The sequence below is a fragment of the Taudactylus pleione genome, unplaced genomic scaffold (assembly GCF_031769625.1).
Source record: "Taudactylus pleione unplaced genomic scaffold, aTauple2 ptg000232l, whole genome shotgun sequence".
Taxonomy (NCBI): Eukaryota; Metazoa; Chordata; class Amphibia; order Anura; family Myobatrachidae; genus Taudactylus; species Taudactylus pleione.
Window position 1 is genome coordinate 936,709 of NW_028284634.1, and position 23,950 is coordinate 960,658.

Consider the following 23,950-nt stretch of genomic DNA (forward strand, 5'->3'; position numbering starts at 1 on the left):
GTCTGTTCATGTTAGGCTTAGCCGCACAAGATCTAGCAAGTCTGCAACGCAACCTAGTGCTGCCCGACCAGTCATCATCAATCTGTGCTCTGGGCCCAAGTTCTGGTGTTGAATTTTTAAAAAAAATATTGTCTTTTTTTGTCTAATAATTGTCTGTGTGTCTGTGCATATTAGGCTTAGCTGCACAAGATCTAGCAAGTCAGCAACACTACCTAGTTCTGCCCGACTCCAGTCATCATTAATCTGTGCTCTTTGCCCAAGTTCTGGAGCTGAAAAAAAAAATAAAAAAATGGGTTTTTTTGTCTAATTGTCTGTGCATGTTAGGCTTAGCCGCACAAGATCTAGCAAGTCGGCAACACAACCTAGTGCTGCCCGACTCCAGTCATCATCAATCTGTGCAATGAGCCCAAGTTCTGGAGCTGAAAAAAAATATGTATTTTTTTGGTAACATTTTTTTCTGTGTGTGCACGACTGCACATTTGTGAATTTTGTAACCGCACCTTGGCTACACTATTGGTGCTTGTGACACTGCTTCAGACCGCAGAAAATATGGAGGGCTGTCACATGACAGGAGAGCAAGGCCAAAAACCACATGTTGTAGCTGCCGCCAGCAGTAAAGGCCGTCAACTTTCTCATCCTCTATGAAGACCTATGCCCCAGGGCTTAAGTCACTCCATCGATATGGTCCACGGTTGCCATGGGTGAGCCCGACCTTAATACTAGTGTACTGGAGGATCCTCCAAGTTCCAACATTTGTGTGCCCTCTGTAAATGTGGGGAAGGGCAGTCAACATTTTGCAGATGTAGTCATCGAGGATACTTCTGTGGAATTGCACATGGAGGAGGAGGAAATTTTGGAGAAGGTGCTAAGGATGATGAGGATGTTGATGATGAAGATGTTGGTGATGAGGATGTTGATGCCGAGGATATCCTTTGTGTAAGTAAGGCAACAGCCTTTGCCCATGGATTGAAAAAGCCAAAGCCCATTGTTGTCATGCTGGGACAAAAGACAAAAAAATCCACTTCTCACATGTGGAATTATTTCCACCCTATCCGGACAACAGTTGTCAAGCCATATGTAACCATTGCCAAGCAAGAGTGAGTAGAGGGAGGGACCTAAACCACCTAGGAACCTCCTACTTGTTACGTCACTTGGAGCGCATTCATCAAATATCAAAGTGTATGTCGCCAAGTCCCAAAAACTCAAAACGTAACAAGTCCAGTGTCACCTACCTGCTCCCTCTCTGTGAGATCCAAGCACCTTCGATCTCCAACACCAACACCTGCATCATCAACATCCTCATTCGTAATCGGGAGTAGTCCTGCTGCATCCAATGTTGGTATTTGAAGCATGATTGACTCCTCTCCTCTCCGTGATTCCTCAGATGGATCCTTGATGACTACGCCTATTGCTGCTGCTGTTGCTGTGGGCGGATCTTCAGCCCAGAAGGGGACCATGAGGAAGACTACTTGTAGCATATCCTCCAAAACACAATTAACTGTTAAACAATCATTTGCAAGGGCAAATAAGTGTTACAACAATCACCCATTTGCCCAGCAGATTACTGATGCCATAACAGCTATGCTGGTATTAGATGTGTGTCCAGTATCCACCATTATTGCAGTGGGTTTTCAACAGTTAATTAAGGTCCTGTGTCCTCACTACCAGATCCCTTCTAGATTCCACTTTGCTAGAACAGCAATTCCAAGTCTGTACAAGGACATATAAAAAACCTTATTAATGTCCTCAGAAATGCCGTTGTACCCACTGTCCACTTGACCACTGATATGTGGACAAGTGGGACAGGGCAAACTAAGGATTACATGACTGTGACAGCCCACTGGTTAGGTGTATTGCCAACAACAGCAACAGCAGCAGAAACATCTACCAAAATACAGCTGATACAAAGGTAGGCTACTCTTTGTATAACTGGTTTCATTAAGAGGGATACCGCTGAGAACCTCTTAGAAAAACTCAGGGAAATCATTGCTAAATGGCTTACCCCACTTGGACTTTCCTCAAGCTTTGTGATTTCGGACAATGCCTCCAATACTGTGAGAGCATTACATGTGAGCAAATTCCAACACAAACCATGTTTTGCTCACACAATTAATTTGATGGTGCAACAGTTTTTAAAAACTGACATGGTCATGCAGGAGATGTTCTTGGTGTCCCGCAAAATATCTGGACATTTTAGACATTTGGCGACCGCTTGTCGAAGATTGCATGACCAGCAGGTACTGTTAAATTTGCCCTGCCATCAGGTGAAGCAACAGGTAGTAACTTGGTGGAATTCTACCCTCTATATGCTTCAGCAGATGGCGGAACAGCAAAAGGCCATCCAGGGCTATGACATAGGCTGTGGAGGGGGAATGCTCCTTACTCAAGCGCATTGGAGAATAATCTCCGTGTTGTGCAAGGTTATCAAACCCTTTGAACTTGCAACACGTGAAGTTAGTTCAGACACTGCCAGCTTGAGTCAGGTAATTTTCCTCATCAGACTTTTGCAAAAACAGCTGGAGAAACTGAAGGAGGAGGTGAAATGGAGCAATTGTGCAAAGCATGTCAGACTGGTGGATCTACCAACAATAACATAAAAAAATTACAGAGGCGCCTATGGTGGATTCCAGAGGGGACGAATTAACATTGTGTGAAGAAGAGGATGTACACACTGATGGGGATGAGGATGACAACTTGTAATGTAAAGCCAGTTTGTGTATGGGATCATTTTCATTTCCATGTCCAATGCACATTGACAGCTTGTTTTATGGGGGTCTAAACAAACCAATAATTTCAGCCACAATTGGCAGTCCCTGAAATGATTGGTTTGTTAAACTGTTTTGTTTCGTATACAACATAATAGGGCCAAAGAACTATTCCATCTTGCACCTTGTTCCTTTCCATTATGTTCTGTTGGGGCATTGCTGCCTGACATTTTAAATTAATGTTATGGTTGGTTTAGGAACCAATGATTTATTTTGAAATTAATTTATTATCAAATTTACATCCAGTTGCTGCACCAATGAATTGCTTTTTATTAATTTTTCAGCCACGGGCTGCAACCAATGAATTGTTTTTTAGTTAATTTATTGTCAATTTTACAGCCAGGGGCTGCACCCAATGAATTGTTTTAAATTAATTTAATATCAATTTAACAGCCAAGGGTATCCCAACCATCATCTTTGCACAGTCCTCAACTCAATTAATAATTGTATCAATCAGTTTTGAGCCAGCAAGCTGGATGCAACCTTTTGGCCCTTTAATTAGATGAAAAAAATCAATATTGTGAGCTGTGAGGTTGTCAAAATTGACTGGAAATGAGTGGAAAAAAATGTTATTGAGTTTATTAATACTGTAGGAACAAAAAAAGACCAATTTTATGTGATTTTAGCTATTTTTTTATTTTTTAAGAAAAAATCCAGATCCAAAACCAAAACACGAAAACAAAACAAGGAGGTGAGGCAAAACCAATCCTGATCCAAAATCAGGGGAGATAAAGATCCAAAACCAAAACACGGGGGTCGGCGCACATCTCTGCTAATAACATAAATGGGCAAATTTACTAAGCAGCGGGTTCTAAACCCAGGTGGTTTGGTGGCAGTTTGATGGCGGCTTCTAAACCCCAGGGGTTTGGTGGTGGTTTTGCAGCAGTTTCTAAATGTCAGCCCTGCTCTATTCTATTCTAAAACGTGTTTTTTTTTACGGCAGTTTTGCAGCAGTTTAGGCCTTAGTAAATCTGCAGATAGCAAAACCGCTACCAAACCGCCACCAAACCATTGGGGTTTAGAACCCGCCACTTAGTAAATTTTGCTCAAATATGCTTAACATACTACCCCTTTAAACTGGGACACTCATGAATTACATAGGATCTGTGGCTGATTAAAGCCAGGTGAAATACAGACTTGATGTAATCCAGCCACAGAACCTGTGTAATTCATGAGTGTCCCATTATAAAGGGATACTATGGTAAGACTAAATATAAATTAATACGTAGATTATTTAATGTAACCATGCATTATGAAGTTTGCAATACATTATAAGCAAAAAATTTTCTGTTTGCCCAGTCAACTTTGTCTTGATTTTTTAAATGTTGGTACTAACATCATTTACTTTGTGTTTAATATGTTTACATGCAGCTCAAACTATTAATAAATGAACATGTCTCATTTCTATGTTGGCATACACACAGTGGGTATGCGGTAACCGGGTCGACAATCACAATGATGGCCATCATAATGCTGACACCACAGTTTCAACAGTTATGATGTTGACATTGTTAAAATGTTGACATTAGCAGAATATCAACATGTCGACATTCTATGCAACGCAGACATTAGGGTTTGGCTGCGAGAAGGAGGGTTAGGTTAGGCTATAGGAGGGAGCTTTAAGGTCAGGCAGTGGGGGTTGTTAGGGATAGGGGTATCATACTCACCACATATAACTCCACCCGATCGCCATTTCAGCTAACCGCTGGGCCACAAGACACCGCTGGCGCAGCCATAAACAACTGAAGATGCTGCACCACATTAACTGATTTGTCACCATTCTAATCATGTTGACATTTAATCAATGTTAATATTCTTTTTCAAGGACTCTACAAAGACTAAAACATTGGATTAATACTTTATGAACCTGACTTTTGCACCTGTATGTACAAAGAATCCTACAGATCCTGGTTTTTACTATGTAGAAAGAGGTATTGGCAACTTCTTTGAAATCTCCCTGTATTTATAACACATATTTCTCAGCATATAATGCACTGGACTTGTACTCCCAAACTTATAAACCACAGTTACACACTTAAGATGTGGAATCTGCTCCTGTATATGAAGCCAACTAATTTTAATTATATGAAACTAGTTGTAATTGTCAGTTTAAGCCATTACAGCTAAGCAGATCCAATGGTTTAAACTTTCAATTACAGCTAGCTTCATATGTTTAGACTTACTCAAATAGCTCCAGTGTTGCAAGTGTTAAGTGTCTGACTCTGGTGCATGGGTGTTACGAATCTGGGATAAGATTCACCTCTGACTTACAGCAATAGTGCTGAGGATTAAAAGATGTGATGGGGTCAACAGTAAAGGTAGTGCTTGTGAGGAGTGTCCCAGTTGCAGCCTTAAGGCCATGTGATGGGGTCAACTGAAAAAGGTATTCCTTGGCAGAGGATGGCCCTGTGGCCTAGTCGCATACTTGAGGGCTGGTAGATACTTGGCAAGGTTGTGGTCTGGTGACCAAGTCACAGCCTAGAGGCCTGAATGATATTAGGCAAGGTTGTGGTCTGGTGACCAAGTCACAGCCTTGAGGACTGATGTTACTTGCAAGGTGGTGGTCTGGTGACCAAGTCACAGCCTAGAGGACTGATTGATATTAGGCAAGGTTGTGGTCTGGTGACCAAGTCACAGCCTTGAGGACTGATTGATATTTGGCAAGGTTATGGTCTGGTGACCAAGTCGCAGCCTTGAGGACTGATTGCTACTTGGCAGGATTGTGGTCTGGTGACCAAGACGCATCCTTTAATGGCTGATTGATACTTGGCAAGTTTGTGGTGTAGTGACCAAGTCACAGCCTAGAAGGCTGATTGATATTTGGCTGAGACTGCAGTGAAGTTTGTAGCAGAAAGCCCACACAGACACTGAAGTACAACTGAGACTGCAGTGGTGTCTAATAACTAGAGGCCAACCAGAGACTGCAGTGCAGCTGTTTGTACCACGATCTAAGAGCTGAAAGTCCACTTCAGACGCTGACGTGCGGCTGATACTTCAGGGAGGTGAACCAACAGGTTTATTCAGACATAGTAGTGTGGTAGAGTTTGCTGTGGTGTTTGTAGCAGGAAGTCCACACAGATGCTGAAATGTGGCTGAGAAACTGGAACACACAGGAGCACAAGTTCAAGTTAAAGGCTGCTATACAGTCCAAAGGCTGCTCCCTGGCCCAAAGGCCACACAGTCTAAAGACTGCATCTTGGCCCAAAGGTGGCATCAAGCCAAGGTTTCCAGCCTAAAGGCTGCTAAACAGCCTAAAGGCTGCTACTCAGGCCAAAAGCTGCATCTCAGCCCAAAGGCAGCATCAAGCCAAAGTTTCCAGCCCTCAAGGCTGCTACACAGCCTCAAGACTGCTACACAACCCAAGATTGCACTGTGGCTCTAAGGCCACATCTAGCCAAGGTTTCCAGCCTCAAGGTTGCTACTCAACCCAAAGGCTGCCACACTACTCTTAGACTTACATCTCTGCCCTCAAGACTGTGCAGGACTAGGCTCTTGGGTAATCATCCCTGCAAATCCTAACACAGAGATGACGGAGCAGCCAGGTAGGAGGACTTCACAGAATAGCAGCGCAGCATCCACATCTCTTATCAATGGGCCTGAGAGAGATGCCTGGAGCACTGTTGTCCAACAAGATGCAGTGGCGTCTTGTGACAGTACCCCCCCTTGATAAGTGGTTATGGAACCCCTAGAACTAGGCTTATCAGTAAAGTTCTTCTTTTCAAGACAAAATGTGTAAAGATCTCTCCGAAACCCAGGAGCGCTCCTCTGGGCTCGTACCCCTTTCAATGAATGAATCTGTAGACCTCCTTGTAAAAATCTGGAACATAAGATTTTCTCCATGAAAAATTTATGATGACTCTGGATGAGAATGGGTGAAGATCTAGCTGGTCATCTGTAACTGAACCCGGCAGAAGAAAAAACAGGTTTGAGCAGAGAGCAATAAAATGTATTGTTGATTTTGAGTGTGTTGGGTAATTTCAGATTAAAGGCCGCAGGATTAATCTGAGAGATGATTCTGAAAGGACCAATGAATTTAAGTCCCAACTTCTGTGACTGTTGATATTCATAGAGGATAGCCAGACCAGAGTTTCAACCTTGAAGCTTCATGGCTTATGGTGTCTATCAACCCATGTCTTGGAGCAACAAGATGCTTTGAAGTGGCACTGATGAACCTTCTTCCAAACAGACCAGAGTCTAGAGACTGATGTAGAGAATGAAGTTCCAGTAGAGGCAGTCTCAAAAGAATTAACTCTAGGATGCAGCCTAGAATTACAAAAAAATTGAGCAATAGAGGAAGATGAATGGGAAGAGTTATTAAAGGCAAACTCTGCTAATGGTAAATGACAAACCCAATCATTTTGGTATTTGGAAACAAAACACCATAGATATTGCTCTAAGGACTGGTTGACCTGTTCTGTCTGTCCATTGATTGAGGATGGTATCCGGAAGGTAAAATGAGGCTGACACAAAGAGCAGAACAAAAAAAGTTCCAAAAGCGTGCAACGAATTGAGTCCCTTGATCAGAAAAATTGTCCACCGGTAATCCATGAAGTCTGAAAATATGTTGAATGAACAAAACAGATAGCAGTTTGGAGAGTGGAATGAAATGAGTCATTTTACTGAAACGGTCAACAACTGTACAAATGACCGAGAAGTTGATGGGAGATCATCAAAAAAGTCCATTACAATATGAGTCCAGGGTTTCGACTGAGTAGGAAGAGGAAGTAGACCAGAAGGAGCAGTGAGAGGAGATTTATTCTGGGCACAGACATCACAGACCAAAACAAATTCACAAACATTTTGGAACATGAATTGCCACCTAACTGAGCGGGAGAGTAACTCAGCAGTTTTGGAGATACCTGGATTACCAATAGCTTTGGAGGAATGGAAATCTGACAGAACAGCTTTGTGAAGCTTCTCAGGGACAAAGAGTAATCCTGGTGGTTTCCCAGAAGGAGCTTCAGACTGACAGACACAGAGAGCATCTGCTAAACTCCTAGTCAAGGCCAGATGCAGGAATGATAGTCTTCTCTGAAACAGTAAAAGGTTTAATGAGTTGAAAGCTTCGTGAAAGAGCGTCTGCCTTGAGATTTTAGGAGCCAGGTCAAAAAGAAATACAGTAATATAGTTGAAATGAGTGAAGAATAAGGCCCAACGTACATGCCTAGCATTTAGTCTCTTAGCGGTCTTTATATAAGACAAGTTCTTATGATCCGTCAATACTGTAATAATGTGATTAGCTCCCTCCAGCCAAGTGCCTCCAGTCTTCAAATGCCCATTTGATAGCCAATAATTCTCAATTACCGACATCATAATTTCTCTTGGCTGCAGCAAATTTCCGTGAGAAGACGGCACATGGATGAAATTTATTATCCCTGGGGTCCTTTTGAGACAAAATGGCACCCATGCCAACTTTGGAAGTATCCACCTCAACAATAAATGGAAGATCTGGATTGGTATGACATAGGACTGTAGCTGAAATGAACACTGATTTCAGCAAATTAAAGGCTTAAAGAGTCTTGCCTGGCCAGTTGGTAGTATCAGACCCTTTTTTTGTAAGTTCAACAATAGGAGTGACAATGGACGAAAAGGATTTAATAAATCTCTAATAATAATTAGCAAAACCTAGAAAATGTTGGATGGCTCTTAGTGTGGTAGGTTGAACCCAATCCAAGATGGATTTGACTTTGCTTGGGTCCATAGAAAATCTTTGGGAGAAGATGACATATCCTAAGAAGGACTCACACTTTTCTGGTTTTGCATATAAATAATTTTCTTGAATTTTCTGTAGCACCTGTCTCACATGCTGGCAATGTTGTTCCAGAGACTTTGAGTAAATGAGAATGTCATCTAAATAAAAAACAGTGAAAACTCCAAGGTACTCCCTCAGTACAACATTTCTGTAATTCTGGAAGACAGCTGGGGCATTGGAAAGACCAATGGCATGACAAGATATTCACAGTGACCAGAACGGGTATTGAAAGCTATCTTCCATTTGTCTCTCTCCTTAATCTGGATCAGATTGTTCACCCATTGCAGATCAATCTCGAAAAAGATGGATGCTTCGCGAAATTGGTCGAATAAAATGGATATCAAAGGCAAAGGGTAAGAGTTCTTGATGGTTATCTTATTCAATCCCCAATAAGCAATACATGGTCAGAGCGATCCATCCTTCTTCTGTACAAAAAAGAAACCTGCCCCAACCGGAGATTTGGATGGCTGAAAAAAATTCCTTTGCAAAAGCATCTTAAATGTACTCCTGCATAGCCTTGCTCTCAGGAATGGATAAGGCGTAAAACCTGCCTTTGGGAAGTCTTGCTCTGGGCAGCAAGTCAACCGCACAGTCATATGAGCAATGTGGAGGAAGAGTGTCTGCTTTCTTCTTAGAAAACACTTCAGCTAAGTCATGATAGGGAGCAAAAATCACAGGTGGCAAATCAGGCTGAAAGGTGGCAGCAAGTCGAACAGGAAGGACAAGACATTGAGAAAAGCAGGTGGATCCCTTTTGAAGAACTTCACCTGTCTGCCAGTTGATAACAGGGTTGTGTTTCTTGAGCCATGGTAGTCCCAGAACCAGAGGAGCCAGAGGACACTGAAACAGAAGAAAAGTTTTGTTTTCTGAATGTAAGGCACCAATGGACAACCAGATGGGAGGTGATTGGAAGATAACTGCTATTTTGGACAAATTATTGCCATTTAAACCAATTACAGAGACCGTTTGAGGTAAGGGCTTTGAAACTAATCCTAATGTGTTAAAAAATTAAATGTCCATAAAATTATCTATGGCACCGCTGTTCAAGAAGGCAGAAATAGAAAATTGTTTATCATGAACCTGGATTACTGTGGGAATAAAGACTGAATTATTGGGAGAGACAGAAGCAAGGCCTAGATGTAGCTCTCCCTGTACATATAGACCTTGCCTTTTCCCAACTTGACTGGACAAACTAAGGCGGTATGCCTTTTTCCTCCACAGTACACACATAACCCTTGTGACCATCTTCTTAAGGATCGAGGGCTAGCTTCAGCCATAGCTGCCTTATCAGGATTGTCATAAAGAAGTACAAGTGCAGAGAAGAAAGAGTCCACAGATTGAAGCACTATATGAGTGACGGGAAGACCAAAGGCCCAGGTTTGAGGATCTCCCTGAAGCAGAGATATAACCGAATCGAAAGATCTTGGCCGCAGCCTGAAATATAGCTTACAGCTCTCCCAAAAGTTCAGAAAATCTTTGCATTTACCAAAAAAATTATCAGGCAAATTCAACTTGGGTTCGCCAAAAGCAGCCTGAGCGAAAGTAACTTGTAAATCCTCAACTCGGAGAGAAAGTTCCTGGACATTTTGGGTTAGAGCTTGGATCTGTGCAGCAAGGACTTGGGCCGGATTTTAAGTGGGCTCCATGATATTGGTCCAACAGATCCACAAACACAAAAGTGGTAATTATTTTTTTTTTGGCTGGTGACAATAATATGAATCTGGGATAAGATTCACCTCTGACGTATAGCAATAGTGCTGAGGATTAAAAGAAGTTATGGGGTCAACAGAAAAGGTAGTCCTTATCAGGATTGGGGCTGAGTGGCCCACTTGCAGCCTTAAGGCCATGCAATGGGTTCAACTGAAAAAGGTAGTCCTTTGCAGGGGTTGGCCCTGTGGCCTAGTCGCAGCCTTGAGGGCTGGTAGATACTTGGCAAGGTTGTGGTCTGGGGACCAAGTCACAGCCTAGAAGCCTGATTGATATTAGGCAAGGTTGTGGTCTAGTGACCAAGTCACAGCCTTGAGGGCTGATTGATACTGGGCAAGGTTGTGGTCTAGTGACCAAGTCACAGCCTAGGAGGCCTGATTGATATTAGGCAAGGTTGTGGTCTGGTGACCAAGTCACAGCCTTGATGACTGATTGATATTTTGCAAGGTTGTGGTCTGGTGACCAAGTCACAGCCATGAGGACTGATTGATACTTGGCAAGGTTGTGGTCTAGTGACCAAGTCACAGCCTTGAGGGCTGATTGATATTTGGCTGAGACTGCTGTGAAGTTTGTAGCAAAAAGTCCACACAGACATTGAAGTGTAACTGAGACTGCAGCGGTGTCTAATAACTAGAGTCCACCCAGACACTGCTGTGCAGATCAGTTTGCCGTGATATACTGTAAGAGCTGAAAGTCCACTTCAGATGCTGACATGCAGCTGAGACTGCAGGTACATAAACCACCAGGTTAATTCAGACGTAGTGCTGTAGAGACTGCTGTAATGTTTGTAGCAGGAATTCCACACAGATGCTGAAATGTGGCTGAGCCTTTAGGTACACACTGGACATGATAAACAGGAGCATACCGGCATCTGAGCAACCAACAAGCGGAAAAGAAAAAAGAGAAGGAACCAATCCGGTCAAGGCAGAGATGATGGAGCAGCCAGGTAGGAGGACTTCATGGAGTAGCAGCACAGCATCCATGTCTCCTAGCAACGTGCCTTAGAGAGCGGCCCTGCGGGTGGTGGGTAGAGAGGGTTCTGGAAGCAGCAAGGCTCGACCGAGTTCTCCGCAGGAATGAAGAGCTCTGGTGTAAGCTGGCTGTGGTGTCAGAATGTAGGGGGTCTCCAATGTGTTTCGGCAGGGGCTCTGCCTTCTTCAAGGAGGTGATGCCCACCCGCAGGGCCGCGCTGGGCATGACACCTAGCAAAGCCCTTCGCACCCCTCTTGATCACCACTCCACCTGCTAGACCCAGGTGACCACGCACCGCCCCCTGGGAGCAACCAACACCAGCTCCACTCACAGCTGTTCGTCCAGCAGCAATCCCTAAGCGATCCACACCAGCAGGCACTCACCAGGCAGCGGGAACAGAACACCAGCAACGCGGTGCACCAAGCCCCACAGTGCACCAGCAAGCCACTACCACACACAGAGCTTCCTCCAACCGCTGACACCGCAACAGCCATCCAACACCGCATCTGCAAAAGGAAACTAACACCAGCTACCAGCAGCCCAAGCCTTTTTCACCAACAAATCCTACCGGTAGGTAAGTGACTCCGAGACTTATACCCCTGCGCGGGATGCCGCCAGGGTGTACATCCACAACTGCCAGACCCGCTGCCAACCCACCACTCCCCTCCCCCCGAGACATCCTAAGACTGTTGACCAAAGGTCCAGCAGGGGTAACGTGCCGGTCTATTGAACTGCATGGAAAGGAGCCCCCTAAAAGGGTCCACTCACCTCCCCAGTCTCCACCCACACACACCCCCAAGTGGATCGCTCACCCCACCTGGGTGCCTGGGACCAAACAGGATTAGTACTGTTTTTTTCCAATAAACCCTTTGGCCCCCATTTCTGCCTCTGTCTTCATTTCCTCACCCACCACCTCCAGTCCATTAGACCCCCTTCCCTCCCTACACCCCATCACTCCACAAACAACATCGAACACAAAAGACCACAACACACTATTACTCCAGCATTACACCGATAGGGCGAGCGCACCCTCCGCACCCTCTACCCCATTATGTCTTGGTATATTGTTTTTTTTTTTAGCGATAGTCTGAATTGTTGGATGTTTTTTAAAATATAAATGAAGGTGTCATTTTACTAATCCACACATTTTTTTAACCCACAGAGGACCAGAGGCATAACAAGGCATTGGCTGCTGGATTAATGGAGCTACGGAGCCATGTCTTTGCAATGCTGGTCTCATTGGACCATCTTTTGGCGAGCCTGCGCCACTAATGTTTTGTTTTTTGCCAAAACAGTTTTTGTAAATATAAAGTTTATTTTGATTTATTAAGTCTCATTCCTTGTGTGTAACCTTACATAAGTCTACTATTTGTCCATGATTTTTAAAGTAATGTAAATTTGTTTGTCAAAAACTCAAGTAAGTATGTAAGCTTGCACATTAAACACATAACAATACAAATAGGTTTGGAGAATTAACCTCAAAATTAGAATAATTTTTGGTGTGAGTAATGTTAAAATTAAAGCTACCGGCTTAGGCCTAGAATTGCAAACATACTGATTCACCATAATACCTTTGGTGTTTGTTTTTAGCAACAAAGCAGGGTACTAAACTTTTCAAATTAAGAAATTACAGTATTAGGCATTAAGCAACTTTACATTTTTAGAAACAGGTTACACTTGGTTGTAATTTACGATGGAAATGGTTGGTTAACGTAAAATTAAATTTTAATGCACACAAGTAATAAACACCAAGTGAATTGACACAAAAAATTCAAATATTGAAAACACACACACAAGTCCAAACAACACCAAAACCCCACAAAAAACACAATCAGGAACTGTTTGAAGAAGTAGCATGCCAACATGAATCCACAAATGAGGAGAAAAATCATTGTTCCCGAAGTTATATCGAATGTGTCCACATAAAGTCATTTGTGTTGATTAGGTAGTAGGCATGGATTTTTAGGGTCATTTGAGGGATAAAAAAAAAAAAAAAGTTAAAAGTGTACTTTAAAATATTACATGTCTACATTGTGGCAATTAAAATAATTTGTGGAAATAATTACCTAAAAAATCTGTTCAACTTCATCGCGTATGGCCCCCCCACATACTGACCTCCGACCAACCTCGGGGGGGCCGTCCTCAGGCAAGGCATCCTCTGGCTGCATTGGGACACCACTCCTTATGGCGATGTTGTGAAATATCCCACACAGGACCACAATTTTTCAAACCATAGCCGGCAAATAGATGAGGTCGCCACCAGAGCGTCTGAATCGGCCTTTTAAAAGGCCGATACAGCGCTCCACCACCTGCCTGGTGGCTGTAAGTGCGGAATAATACTGACTTTGCGGCCTGGGTGTGTGAACCAAATAAGGAGTGAGCAGCCAGGGCATGCAAGGGTAACCACTGTCTCCTGTGAAAATATAAAAAAAAACATCAGGACCATTGTGTACCAAGCTTTGCATTAGTTTCAACAGAAGGTGTCAACTTACCCAGAAGCCATGCATCACCAGTTTGTAAATTGTTTAATTTGTGCCAAATCCCTGATTGCCGGATGACGAAGGAATCATGTGCACTGCCGGGGAATTTGGCATTCAGGGACAGGATCTGGAGGGAGGCATCACATACCACCATTACATTCATTGAGTGAAAGTGCTTTCGGTTCCTAAATATAGCCTCCAGCCTTGCTGGAGGCTGAAGTGGTATGTTAGTGCCATCCACAACCCCTATGATGTGTGGTAAGCCAGCAATTTGGTAAAAATTAGCCTTCGCAACATTAAGGGAACCCATATCCAATGGCATTTTAATAAAATGATGGAGGTGTTTAAAAAGTGCCTCCATCACTGCCCTCAGGATCCTTGAAAAGGAGGATTGGGATATTCCAGCGACTATTCCCACAGTGGTTTGAAAGGATCCTGAAGCACAAAAATGTAACACCGACATTAATTACGTAAGTGGTGGTATTGCTGTAGGAATGACAATTTGCCATTCAAGACCACTCTCTATTAATGAGAGAGTGTCTATGATGATTTGTGGCGGAAGATGGTATCGCCTTAACACCTCATCATCTGGCATTCCAAAAAGGGTGACACGTGTTCTATATATCTGGGGCCTTGCACGCCTACGAGGCCTACGCCTGGGATGAAGTTGAGGTTTGTCGGGATCTGGAACCATGGCCAATATAATACGACCAACATCAACCTGAAATGTTAAGCCAGGTAGTTATTGTTTTAGACAAATGTGTTAAGAAAAATATACTTATCTTTTCAAAGCAAACCAAAGATGCTTACAGGCCTGGGACGTGTCATGTGCAAACCAAATACATTTCAAAAGTAGAAAATATTTTTAAGATTGATTTAATAAACTATGAATGAAAACAAATATAGTTTTCGAAAAAATAGAGAAGGGAGCACACATTAGTTCTCAAAATAGTATGCTACATTTAGTGGTAAGACATGATTTTACACAGAATAATTAAATAAACATTAGTTCGCAAAATAGTACGCTACTTTTACAGTTAAAAACAAAAAAAACATTAGTTTGCTAAATAGTAAGCTACTTTTACAGTTAAAACCAAAAAAACATTAGTTCGCTAAATAGTACGCTACTTTCACAGTTAAATAAGGACACATTAGTTCGCTAAATAGTACGTTACTTTTACAGTTAAAAAAACACATTATTTCGCTAAATAGTACGCTACATTTAGTGGTAATACATGATTTTTTACAGAAAAAAAACCATTACTTAGCGAAACATATGCTAAGACCAACACATCGAATTTGTAAATTCATAAAACCAAAAACACTTACCAAAAACAGACAAATATCCCAAAGTTATAAAACGTCACTGGGTCACTGCCAAAATAACTGTAAAAAAAAAAAATGTAAAAAAATTGGAAACTATTTACTATTCATTTTTTAGGTGGATTTTTGAAATACTTACTCAAAAATTCAAATAAAAATAGCCCAAAAAAAAGCAAAAATGCTAACGGAAAAAAAACTAGTAAGAAAAAAAACAGAAATATCACAAATAACAACTACTCCTTCAAAACAACCACAAAGCACCAACAATCCACTACACCGCAAATCCTCCAACAATCCTAAAATGCCACCTCGACTCGAGTCACACCAAGCCATAAATAGGCTTTATTTTCCTGCTCAAATTAAGGACGGACAATAGGAGCGCACAAGGAATGATGCGGCCGAATAATGCTGACGCATGTCTAAAAACGTCACTGAAGGCCCAAATCAGTCTGCTACATTGAGAAAAAACAATGAGTAGAGAGCAGCAAAGTACTAGCCAACAGGCACCATGTTAGTGTTTTTTTTTATGGGAAAATGCATATGTTTAACATTACATTTTAAAACATTTTACTAAAAATATTTTTTAACATTTTAAAAAAAGGTATGGAGGATGCCATGGAAGAGGCTGCTGGCCCTAGTAGGCAAACTAGGGCCAAAAAAAAGGCAGCCACAATTCACAAGGAAGGAGATAGAGGTTTTGGTGCAAATGTGCAATGACAACCTGGCACAGGCACCAAGGAATATGGGTGCAACCCAGAGATGGAAACTGTGAGACGACATAGCCAGTGCTGTCAATGGTGTGGGTCAGTTTGAACGTTCAACCTGGGAGGTCAAAAGCCGGTACGTAAAAACTACATTTTAGTAAAAAGTTTTTACAGGTCAAAATACTGCAGGAATAATGCCAAATTTTAAACCAACAGATGGAGCGGCTTAAACAAAAACTGGCTGATAGGGCTAGGCATGTAGGGGGGACAGGTGGGGGTCCCACCCCTGTATCACTTGAGCTCACAGATTTGGAGGAGCTGGCCCAGGGGTGTGTGCAGGATGAGGAGGTGTTTGGCGTGTCGAACATGGATACCGACATGCCAGACTTTGCGGCTCCTCATGTTGACCCAGGTAAATGTTGTAATGTTAACAACTCAGAAATGTGTTTTTGACAATATCACTCTTTTCTCTTTTTTCTCACAGAGACACAGGCGGATGAGTCTGCTCCAGAGGTGAGCTTTGGCCGCAGAATTTCTTCTGGCTCTGCAGGGGAGGAAGCAGTAGATCCGGCTGGGGACCCTTTGGCAGACAGTCCAGGGCATTCCCCCTCGCAGGCAGTGGCCCTCCTCACTGATCTCAATGTTAAAACGGATCAGCAGACCGAGATTCTGCTGAGGATGGACGCCAATCTGCTACGGGTGGTGGACACCCTGGAGCAAAGTGCTGCAGGCCAACATGACCATTGCTAAGGCCCTGGCAGAAAATACTGGGGCCAATGCGCGAATAGCAAAAGCCCTGGAGCAGCTCGTTCACCAGCACATGTTGGAGCAGGCCTCCCTTCCTGCCGGAACATCAGGACCCTCCACCTCTGGCACAACAACAGCCATCCCTCCAAATGTGCCCAGCCCTATGCCTAGTCCAGAGGCCACAACATCTGCCTCTGGCCAGGCCAGCCGAAGGACTTCCCGGACCCGTTCAGGCTCCATCCAACCCCCGGCCAAACAGCCTAAAAGGCGATGACAGCACTGGCTAATTTCCCCACAATCCATCTCTGTTTGCCCCCTATTCCTGCATGCCAAAAACCTCCCTCTCCTTTCTTGTGAATTGTTTTTATTTGTTTTATTTGTGTTCAAATGCCACTTATTTTGTTGGTGTGTGGCCAAAATGATTTCTACATTTTGTTCCTTGAAAAAAAATATGTTTACTTAAAAAAAAACTTTAACGCCCCAAAAAAATAAATTCATAAACTTTGGAACCAAATTTGCCAAATTCTATTGTTGATTTATTCACAAACTGGTTAAAAGGTAATCCCTCTAACAAACTTACAAACAATACAGCGGAAATAGAAATATTTAATATTTTTTTGACAAAAAAAGGTTAAAAACAATTTATGAGTTTTTATTAACAATTATCCAAAAACAAAAGGACAAGAGTTTTCTTGGTCAAAAAATAAAATTTAAAAAAACCAAACATGCGTACAATATTGTTTGCCTAAAAAATAAACACTTACAAATATGCCAAAAGCACACAAAAAACACAAACATTTGTTAGCTAATTGATTGTATGCCCCAGAAATTAGCAGCTGAGTAGTTCACCTGTGTTCAGTTTTTAGCTACTAAAAAAGGTCTATTTGCTAAACACCTTACAAGCTGTTTAGCAATTAAAAGTTCATTGTTTTTGTTGCCTCACTTGATTAATCGCAACACCATCGATGATTCCAGGGAAGAACGAGGAGACCATCGTCATTGCGGTAGACTATACCAGACCACAAGCTGAGCAAGCAGTCTTAATGGAAATTGGATCACACAGTGACGTGTGCAAAATAGCGTCCACATTGGACGTTCACACAAGATAAAACATGTACGCCCAAAAAACGCCTTGCCACACCTGCGTTTTCTCATCTCCACCCCCGTTACCACCCAGAAACGGAACATTCTCTCAATCAAATGACATAGGTCACTTCCTGTTCACTGTGTATATGAGCGAAAGAAAAATGCCCGCAATGATCCGGCCGCACATGTGCAATGAGAACCGGACGCATGCGTGGTTTAAAACAATCGAACGCGTACATGCGAACGGTTGATAGCGTCCGGCTCTGAATGAGGTCCTCTGTATTACAAATTGACTGTTGTTTTAAGCTACACACTTGCGGCACTGTTGGCACGTCAGTGCTGTGGTGGCTGCCAGCTCCGGGGTTGAACATGGGATCTCCCATGCATGCCCAGTAGAGCCACTCTATATGCCATGTAGCACCCTGCTAGTCACGCTATGCTGTGGCATATGGAGTCTCAGAGCACTACGCATGCCCAATAGAGCTGGATGGGAGTCACACACAGTGCATCCCAGACTTAGATACTATAGTGATTTCATGATTTAGAAACTAGTAATGGATTCTGTTTGAAAGAGGGGTCTCTGGATTACAAACTGACTATGCGTTTTATGGCGCACACTTGCAGCACTGCCAGCACATTGGCGGTGTGGTTGCTTCCAGTTCAGTGGGTTTAACATGGGATCCCTGTGCGGTTCAAGATGCACAATTGCGGCACTGTTGGCATTGTTGACGCTGTCCCAGAATTAGATACTATAGTGATTTCATGACTTAGAAACTAGTAGTGGGTTCTGAGTGAAAGAGGGGTCTCTGGAATACAAACTGTCTATGCGTTTTATGGTGCACACTTGCAGCACTGCCAGCACATTGGCGGTGTGGTGGCTTCCAGTTCAGAGGGTTTAACATGGGATCTCCAGCGATTGCTCAGTGGAGCCACTCTATACGCCATGTAGCGCCCTGCTAGTCAAGCTCTGCTGTGGCATATGGAGTCTCATAGTACTGCACATGCCCAGTAGAGCCAGACGGGTGTCACAGTGAGTACATCCCAGACTTAGATAGTGTAGTGATTTCACAATTTAGAAACTAGTAATGGGTTCTATTGAATGAGGGGTCTCTCAATTACAAACTTACTGTGCATTTTAAGCTGAACACTTGCGGCACTGTCGGCATTGTCGGACCTATCCCACACTTAGATACTATAGTGATTTCATGACTTAGAAACTAGTAGTGGGGTCTGAGTGAAAGAAGGGTCTCTGGATTACAACTGACTGTGCATTTTAAGCCGCACACTTGTGGCACTGTCGTCACATCAGCTCTGTGGTGGCTGTCAGCTCTGGTGGTTGAACATGGGATCTCTGATGCATGCCCAGTGGAGCCGCACAATATGCCCTCTAGCACCCTGCTAACTGCACTATGCTGTGGCATATGGAGACTCATAGTACTACACATGCCCAGTAGAGCCGGTTGGGAGTCATACACAGTGCATCCCAGACTTAGATACTATAGTGAATTCATAATTTAGAAACTAGTAGTGGGTTCTGTTTGAAAGAGGGGTCTCTGGATTACAAACTGACTGTGCAGTTTAAGCTGCACACTTGTGACACTGTTGGCATTTTTGTCGCTATCCCAGACTTAGATACTATAGTAATTTCATGATTTAGAAACTAGTAGTGGGGTCTGAGTGAGAGAGGGGTCTCTGGATTACAAACTGACTGTGCATTTAGGACTGCACACTTGCGGCACTGTTGGCACATTGGTGCTGTGGTGGCTGCCAGCTCAGGGAGTTGAACATGGAATCTCTGGTGCATGCCCTGTGGAGCTGCTCCACATGCCATGAAGTGCCCTGCTAGCCATGCTATGCTGTGGTGTATGGAGTCTCATAGTACTGTGCATGCCCAGTAGAGCTGGATGGGAGTCACACAAAGTGCATCCCAGACTTAGATACTATAGTGATTTCATAATTTAGAAACTAGTAATGGGTTCTGTTTGAAAGAGGGGTCTCTGGATTACAAACTAACTGTGCTGTTTAAGACGCACAATTGCGGCACTGTCGGCATTGTTGGCGCTGTCCGAGAATTAGATACTATAGTGATTTGATGACTTAGAAACTAGTAGTGGGTTCTGAGTGAAAGAGGGGTCTTTGGAATACAAACTGACTATGTGTTTTATGGTGCACACTTGCAGCACTGTTGGCACATTAGCGCTGTCGTGGCTTCCGGCCCTGGGGGTTGAACATGGGATCTCCAGTGCTTGCTCAGTGGAGCCACTCTATATGCCATGTAGCGCCCTGCTAGTCACGCTATGCTGTGGCATATGGAGTCTCATAGTACTACACATGCCCAGTAGAGCCAGACGGGTGTCACACAGAGTGCATCCCAGACTTAGATAGTGTAGTGATTTCACAATTTAGAAACTAGTAATGGGTTCTGTTGAATGAGGGGTCTCTCAATTACAAACTTACAGTGCATTTTAAGCTGAACACTTGCGGCACTGTCGGCATTGTCGGACCTATCCCACACTTAGATACTATAGTGATTTCATGAATTTAGAAACTAGTAGTGGGGTCTGAGTGAAAGAAGGGTCTCTGGATTACAACTGACTGTGCATTTTAAGCCACACACTTGTGGCACTGTCGGCACATCAGCTCTGTGGTGGCTGTCAGCTCCGGCGGTTTAACATGGGATCTCTGATGCATGCCCAGTGGAGGCGCTCCATATGCCATGTAGCACCCTGCTAGCCGCACTATGCTGTGGCATATGGAGTCTCATAGTACTACACATGCCAAGTAGAGCCGGTTGGGAGTCACACACAGTGCATCCCAGACTTAGATACTATAGTGATTTCATGATTTAGAAACTAGTAGTGGATTCTGTGTGAAAGAGGGGTCTCTGGATTACAAACTGACTGTGCAGTTTAAGCCGCACACTTGTGGCACTGTTGGCATTTTTGTCGCTGTCCCAGACTTAGATACTACAGTAACTTCATGACTTAGAAACTAGTAGTGGGGTCTGAGTGAGAGAGGGGTCTCTGGATTACAAACTGACTGTGCATTTAGAACTGCACACTTGCGGAATTGTTGGCACATTGGCGCTGTGGTGGCTGCCAGCTCAGGGAGTTGAACATGGGATCTCCAGTGCATATCCAGTGGAGCTGCTCCATGCGCCATGTTGCACCCTGCTAGCCATGCTATTCTGTGGTGTATGGAGTCTAATAGAACTACACATGCCCAGTGGAGCCAGTCGGGAGTCATACACAATGCATCCCAGACTTAGACACTATAGTGATTTCATGACTTAGAAACTAGTAGTGGGCTTTGTTTAAAAGAGGGTTCTCTGGATTACAATCTAACTGTGAATTTTAAACTGCACACTAGCAGCACTGTTGGCATTGTTGGCGCTGTCCCAGACTTAGATACTATAGTGATTTCATGACATAAACTGGTAGCATGGTCTGAGTGAAAGAGGGGTCTCTGGGTTACAAACTGTGCATTTTAAGCCACACACTTGCAGATGTGTCAGCATGTCGGCACTGTGGTGGCTGCCAGCTCTGGGGGTTGAACATGGGATCTTCAGCAAATGCCCGATGGAGCAGCTCCATACGTCATCTAGTGCTCTGCTAGCTGTGCTATGGAGTCTCATAGTACTGCACATTCCCAGTGGGGCTGGTCAGGAGTCACACACAGTGCATCCCAGACTTAGATACTATATTGATTTCATGACTTAGAAAATAGTAGTTGGCTTTGTTTAAAAGAGGGTTCCCTGGATTACAATCTGACTGTGCATTTTAAGCCACACACTTGCTGCACTGTCGGCATTGTTGGTGCTGTCCCAGAATTAGATACTATAGTGATTTCATGAAATAGAAACTAGTAGTGTGGTCTGAGTAAAAGAGGTTTCTGTGGATTACAAACTGACTGTGTGTGTTAAGCCGCACACTTGCAGGAATTTGGGCATGTTGGTGCTGTGGTGGCTGCCGTATCTGGTGGTAGAACATGGGATCTCCAGTGCATGCCCAATGGCGCCACTCCATATGCCATGTAGCACCCTGCTAGTTGAGCTATGCTGTGGCATATGGAGTCTCATAGTTCTGCGCATGCCCAGTGGAGCCAGTCGGGAGTCACACACAGTGATTCCCTGACTTAGATACTATAGTGATTTTATGACTTCAAAACTAGTAGTGGTCTCTGTTTGAAAGAGGGGTCTCTGGATTATAAACTGACTGTGCATTTTAAGCTGAAAACTAGCGGCACTGTCGGCACATCGGTGCTGTGGTGGCAGTCAGCTCCAGGGATTGCACATGGGATCTTGCGATGCTTTTGAGATCCCACGCATGCCTAGTGGAGCTTGTACAACATGTCACTACTTGACACATAGCCGGAAGTGCAGGTCGATGTGGCACTACAGAATAATTTCATGTCCTGCGCATGCATTGCTCTTCAATGCATTAATATCTGGTATCATGCATCATGTGCCCTGCATGCTGCTAGTACCGTATGTTTTAGAAAATGGCTATGAGGCAGTGGCCATATTCCAGGAGGGAGTTGTAGGTCCTCCTTTAGTGGAGGGATCAGCCGCTTCTCAGCAATGCTGAGAAACACCTGGCATTTTTGAATGCAAGGCGTGATATCCTGGCCCAAGTAGGTTGGGATAGATCAATTTGGTTACTACAATGCCGGTTTAGTGACCTGGTGAGGAGGGATGCCCCATGGCTGCAGAGGCTTAGACAAAGCCTTGTTTGAAGTAAGCACAGTTTTACTGTACAGTTAAATTAGTTAAGTATAGGCAATCAGGATCCTCCATAGCACCATTATTGTGTGATATACCATGAATGGGTGTGGATTACCAGAATGACAATCAATAGATCGACACACTAAAGGTTGATATGTGCAAAGGTCAACCGTTACAAATGGTTGAAAGGGGGAAAAGGTTTAGACATTTTTAAAAATGTTTTTTGCCAAAATCTTCGGCATAACCTTAAAATTTATCGTTATGGTGCCAAATGCAGCATGACCCTGCACCCCCCAACTCTGCTGTTCGTTGCTAATGATATCGGCAAGTATGGATGCATTTGCCTATTTTGCCAGGCCTGCCACTAACGATGTCACCGGGTACAGTACACACATAATTAAGTGTGTACCCAGCTTAGTGTGTCGACAAGCACTGCAGAAAGTTATGTCTGCAGCACAAGAATGAGCGTGCCGCAGACATACAGTAACATGAATAAGCTTTGTGTGCCATAAACTGTAGAGTTACATGATGGGTACATAATAGACCAGCCTTTTTCAACCGCAATATTGTACTTGAGTTTTATTTTATGTTTTTCTTTGGCGCCAATATCTTTGTTTTGTTTCCAATGTCTTTGAATTTTTATTCCTGTGCTGATGCCATGTTGTACCTCTGCCTTGCCCTGTCATACTGTAGATTGTGTTCCAATTGTTGTCAGATGAATGTTAGTATACATTGCACTGTTATTTATTTACAAAACTTATTTAAACTGACTGCTAAAATGGCTTACAACATGTCCTTTATTATGGTAATGAAATGTTCTTGCTTGCTTTGATGGAAGGGACCTGATGCACTCTGTGTGACTCCCAAATGGCTCCACTGGGCATGCACAATAGTATGAAACTCCATATGCCACAGCATAGCGCGACTAGCAGGGCACTACATGGCATATGGAGCAGCTCCACTGGGCAAGTGCTGTAGATCCCATGTGTAACCCCTGGAGTTAGCAGCCACCACAGCACCACTGACGTGCCCACAGTACCACAAGTGTGCATCTTAAATCGTAGTCATAAAGGTTTCTTTATCCACTTGCTCCGTGTATCTTTCCGCAAATCAGGCATATGCAAGTGCCATGTGGACCTGTTAAAGGTCACTCCACTTGATAAAGATGCCGGTGATCATCGAAATGTGTAGTGAAGTGAAGGAGTGACAGTGGGAATATTTCATACTCCTAAGGCCAGCTTGATTTACCCCTTTATGAGCACCCAGGTTCCATACCACCTTAGGAGTGTATCGTTCTGGCTTGTACCATCTGATATGAATATAGCTCTCACTTTTTAAACTTATATGCACATGATTTGTTTAAAAATCCAGCCCAATGCAAAAGGTTACAATACACACAAACATGATGACAATATTGTTACAATATCAAAAAACAATAACAAAATTGTAAAATACATTCCTACAAAAATACGCTAATTGATTGTGTAATCCTTAAATTAGCAGCTGAGATTTTCAGCTGCGTAGGGTTTTGTGCTATCCCAAAGGAAAAAAAAAAACACATTACAAGCTGGTTTGCAATCCAAAGTTGTTTGTTTTTCTGACAAGCAGTGATAAATCGATGAAACATCGAGGAGGCCCGGGCCAGAGGACAAGGCTATCGCCATTGTGGTCGAGTAATCCAGACCCCAAGC